Raw genomic sequence first — 5477 nt, 5'->3', positions numbered from 1 at the left:
GGCTTACTGAGGTTACCTCCTCTGCCTTCTTGTCCACTGGGAAGATAAGTCATTTCAATTGTTGGATAAAGGCAATGGAGACTACACCCAGGAGAGGAATTTGGAAATATTAAGTACCTTCACCTTAATTAATTTTAGAGGATACTTGGGGAACTCCCCGAACCAGTTCCTGAATCTACATCTGCTGAGTTATTACGCAGAACACACATGCATGCTGTCTAAACAGTTCGCACCAGGACTTGCACCTGGTGACTCCTGGTTCGACGGCCGTTGATGGCAAAGAACTGGAAAGTCATGGGCTACGGTTTTAAAGTGTACGGTTGTAGTCTGAGTCCCGTGGGGTCAGAATGGTAAGCACGCCCAACTCTAGGAGAAAGGTTGGAAGTCCACATCTGCCCAAGGGAGACTCCTCAGGCCCAGTGAGATTCTTCCCAAAAATCCGCCATTTGGAAACTGTGGAGTCCAGTTCTACTCCAGCCCACGCGGGGTCACCATGAATTGAAATTGACTTCAATCAGTTGGCTTTTCTTATATTGAGTTATTTTATTTAACTCAGACAGGAACTCTCCCTCTTCCTTTCTCTTTCTGTCTCAAAAGAAGAAAGTAATAAAGATATTTTTAAAGTAAGCTCCCTTTGATGATAACACTTCGGCCTCCAAAAATCAACTTTCAAAAATAGCTGTGTGGAAAATCTGACCCAGAGAAGAAAGGTCAATGGGGGAGCACTCTTGCCCCACCCCTATTAAACTAAACCACACAGAACCCTGAGAGGCTGCGCAGGTTGCCGCTGGAACTATTGGCTGAGATGAATGCTGAACACTACCGCAGCCCTGCTGGCCTTGGCCGTGTGAGTGATTCTGTCTACAAGGGCAGTGTGGAAAGAGCGGTGAAGATGAAGGCAAGAAGCGATTTCAGCAACTGCCAGCAGGGTCACCTGATGCTTGTCCTTCCTCTTACTTTGACTTCACTAGCTCCTGTGTAAGACGTTGTGGGAGCCAGTGTCCTAGTGTGTAACTGAGTGTTTTCAAATATGTAGAACTGTATTGTTCAATAGGCTAGTCAGTGGTCCCGTGTACCTACTTATATGGTCATTAAAAAGCGTACTAAATTTCAGTTCGTCGGTCATGACATCTACATTGCAAATTCTCAACTGCCCCGTGTGGCTCGTGCCTACTGAACTAGACTGTGCTGAAGTACACATGCCTTTGCTGCAGAACATGCAAGTGATTGACTGATCTAAATGAACATCTACTTGTAAACCAGACAGTTAGACCCAGTGCTAAAGCTGAGAGGTGAGTCAGTGACTTTGAGCTAGGCCTGCTGTGGGCCAAGCAGGGGCAGCAGGACATTTGGAGCGCAGATTGAAAACACACAGATTCCGGAAAATGTACACTGATATAGATGGGAACTGGAAACACAGGGAATCCAGGACAGATGATCCCCTCAGGACCAGTGGTGAGAGTGGCGATACCGGAAGGGTGGAGGGAAGGTAAGGGAGAAAGAGGGAACAGATTACAAGGATCTACACATATAACCTCCTCCCTGGGGGACGGACAGCAGGGAAGTGGGTGAAGGGCGACGTCAGACAGTGTAAGATATGACAAAATAATAATTCATAAATTATCAAAGGTTCATGGGGGAGGAGAATCAGGGAAGGAGGGGAAAAAATGAGGAGCTGATACCAAGGGCTCAAGTAGAAAGTAAATGTTTTGAGAATGATGAGGGAAACCAATGTACAAAAGTGCTTGACACAATGGATGGATGGATGGATTGTGATAAGAATTGTACGAGCCCCCAATAAAATGATTTTTAAAAATAAAGAAATAAGAAAACATGCAGACCACCGGGGCACTCCTCGTTCCTCCAGCGCTGGTCCGCTGGTGTGCCAGGGGTCTCGTCAGGCCTGTGGCTGCCTCATTCCTGAGTAGACTGGAGATCCCATCTAAACAGCCTTCCTGCAGCAGCTCCTGCTCCAGGTGCCCAGGCGGGAGTTCCAGACCAGCGTGGTCTCCCAGGATATTGACACAGCAGCCAAGTGTATTGGTGGTGTGGCAGCCACAGTCGGTGTGGCCCATTCAGGGGCTGGCATCTGGACAGTGTTTGGCAGCTTGATCATCGGCTATGCCAGGAACCCATCTCTCAAGCAGCAACTCTTCTCCTATGCCATCCTGGCTTTGCCCTGTGTGAGGATCTGGGGCTCTTCTGTTGGCTGGTTGCCTTCCTTATCCTCTTTGTCATGTGAGGCTGCATGGGGTTCACCGACCTGTCCCTGCTGCTTCAACTCCGGGCCATGCCCTGTGCTGGAGGGTGCTAAGCTTTACCATTAAACATGAAGTTTCTCTAATTAAAAAAAAAAAAACATGGTTAGCAATGGCTACCTCTGGAAGGTAGGCAGGTGATGGGAGACATTTTGGACACTAAAATGATGAAATTGTCTTGGTTGATGATTTTTGTCCTGAGCATGTAATTTATTTATAATATTGAAAGTAAAGAACAATAAGAAAGTAATTCCCACTAAAGCCAGGATAATGATTGCCTCCCAGGATGGGAATGCGGGTGATCTTCAAGGAATTGACAGCTTCCAGGTTGCAGATACTCAGCAGAAAAGATTGTTCTTGGACTTCAGGCACTTAGACCAGGGCACTCTAGCAATCCCCTGATGGACATCAAAGATTCTAGTAAGTCGGCAAATAGACAATGGCTTTGGCTCCCAGAGAACCAAACAGAATCAGACTGGATGCCAACTGGAAGGAGAAGCAGGGGGAGAAAGCCAGCAGGAAGGTAGGTCAGTGACCTGCCAGACCCCATAGAGTGGTGTGGTCACTTTGGGAGGGTATCAACCAGCCCCGAGGAGAAAACCCAGGAAGGCAGCCACCAAGAAAGCACAGCTAGTGGCATTGTTCTGGGCAAACAACCCCAGAAAGATGCCGCAAGGTGGCCAGGAGGGGGCCAAGGAATGGGTGCAATGGGGAAACAGTCAGTTACCTTTGAAACCAGGCAAGTGCCTTTAGAGCAAGCAAAACAGACGGCATCATCCGAGGCTGAGAGAAGGGGGAATTCTCGACAAGGAGTGCTCACTTGCAGGGGAGTAAAGAGAAGAAACAGAGGGACAGGTGAGAGTACCAGCCCAGCTGGAGACACAAGAAATGAGAGGGCTGGGCATGAGTGTGGGGACTGCTTGCCAGGGGAGGCTCCCGCTGTTCATACAGGAACCAGCCAATGAAAAGCCAACCACAGAGGAACAATTGGCACCAGCCCTGGGCGAGCCATCATTCCACCTGTCATCTGCAGTAGCAGATGCGCTGAGATGCGAGTAGACAAAGGCAAGACACAGGCCCCTGCACCACCCACTCCCTCAGGCACAGAAGGTCCTCACAGACAAGCAAGCCTGGCCTGAGGCAAAAGTAGCTTGCATGTATCCACCCACAGCCTACTCTAGGAGGGACTCCTACTTCTCTGCACATGAGCGTGGCCCTCTCACAAAACAGCCAGGGAGCTGAGAACACTCACCCTGACCTCCCAGCAAGTGCAGTACACATGCACAGCACCCAGCTGAGAGGCTGCTGGGGATACCTTCTGCACCCATGCCCCAGTGATCACCCGACCCAGCACCTCATCGCCACTACCAATCACATCGTGGCATGTGCATCTACCTCTCTGGCAAAAAAACAAGCAAGAGATCCATCAACCTCCGGCTGCAACATCACACATCCCACACTCAGACAGGCTGTCTGCGCTTGTTCGGAAACACCGTCACAGCCCATCATTTACTGAGATGCCAATTTGTACATGAACAATGGGCTTAGCCCATCCCTTTGGGTACCATTACCTCACAGTGAATACAGTGATGTTCAGTCTTGACCTCCAGAGAATGCACTAAGTGCTAACACCCATCTGGAAGGATTCAACTGACATGGTGGAGGTACCATGACCACCTAACACTTGTCACCCAATAGCTTGGAAATAATCTGAACACTACCCCCCACCTTCACTAAGTAAGGAAAGATTCACAAGTCTAACCACATAGGGTGAAGTCCACCATACCCACCATTGAGAGGAAATCACACCCAGCCAACAGACACCACCAAAGTCACACATGCACCAGAACCACAAAGCAACAATTCAAATAATACCGAGGAAGAAAGACCCTCTAAAAATAAAGAAAGGAAACAAAACTCCAGGTACATCACAACATGTTTTTAAATCAGTACAAAGTAATCATGCATATGATCCGTCAAAAGACAAATGCCTGGCCACATCAGGGAGACCTGCTTCTGTTGTTGTTAGGTGCCCTCAAGGCAGTCCCAACTGAGGGTGACCCTGTGTAAAGTAGAACAAAATACTGCCGGGTCCTAAGCACAACTGTGATGTCTGAGCCAATGTTGCACCCACTCTGTCCAGCCAATCCAACCCATAAAGGATCTTCCTCTTTTCCACCCACCTTCTACTTTATCAGGGGTTGGTATCTCCTGATGACATTCCAAAGTGCATAAGACAAATTTGCACCATCATCGCTTCCAAGGAGTAGTGTGGCTGTACTTCTTAGAAGACAGAGTGTTCTCGAAATCCATAATACTTTCAATAATCTGAGCCCATGCCATAATTCACATACAGCAATTCTTCTCTGGCCTTTCTTTTCAATGTCCACTGTTCACGCGCATAGGAGGAGATGGAACATATGCTGGCTTCATTCAGGAGCACCTTGGGACTCAAGGTAATGTCCTTGCCCTTCAGCCCTTTGAAGAGGCTTTTTTGCATCAGGTTTGCCCAGTGCAACACATCATTCTATTTCTTGACTGCTGCTTCCATGAGAATTGATTGTGGACCCAAGGAAGATCATATCCTTGACCATGGAGAAAATGTTTTCTCCATTTATTATGAGGTTCTCTATTGGTTCAGTTGGAGGACATTTTTTTCCACATTGATTTCAATCCATAATGAAGTCTCCAGTCTTTGATTTTCATGAGCGAGTGCTTCAAGTCCTCCTCACTTCCAGCAAGCCCTCCGGAGGCATCTGTATGTCATCAGTGGTTCATTCTTGATGCCACATTCTTCTTCATGTACTCCGGATGCTCAGATTATCGGTACAGAATACAGATGGCATAAATATGGGGAAAGGATACAACCCTCATGCTGACCCTTCCTGATTTTAAACCACCCTGTCTCCCTCTTTTCTGTTCACACAGTTGCCTCTTGTTCCATGTACAGGCTCCACATACCCACAATGAAATATCCTGAGCATTCCTATCCTTCTCCATGCTATCCATAACTTGTAATGATCCTGTGGTGGTGAGATTTCATGCCAATTGGATGGTACCTGAGTGGAGGTAGGGGTGGGGTCCAACCTGTCAATCAAGTAGTAGCCTGCTGACACTTTCTTAGGGGTGTAACCTTTTTAAAAGAGAAAAACTGGAATCTTCTCCCTCTCTCTTTGCCTCTTCCCCTCCCTGCTTGCTGGGACTCTGTACCTGCTTCCA

The 5477-nt window shown here is 47.9% G+C and overlaps 1 pseudogene; it reads left to right on the top strand.

Moving 5' to 3' along the window:
• The first annotated feature begins 1833 nt into the window (after nucleotides 1–1833).
• Nucleotides 1834–2242, top strand: LOC105979321 (annotated as a pseudogene).
• Nucleotides 2243–5477: the final 3235 nt, after the last annotated feature.

The sequence above is a fragment of the Echinops telfairi genome, unplaced genomic scaffold, assembly GCF_000313985.2.
Source record: "Echinops telfairi isolate 266 unplaced genomic scaffold, ASM31398v2 ScPeMD7_1;HRSCAF=3_0, whole genome shotgun sequence".
Lineage (NCBI taxonomy): Eukaryota > Metazoa > Chordata > Mammalia > Afrosoricida > Tenrecidae > Echinops > Echinops telfairi.
Note: the sequence above shows the minus strand (reverse complement) of the source record. Positions and strands in the feature narration are given on the sequence as shown.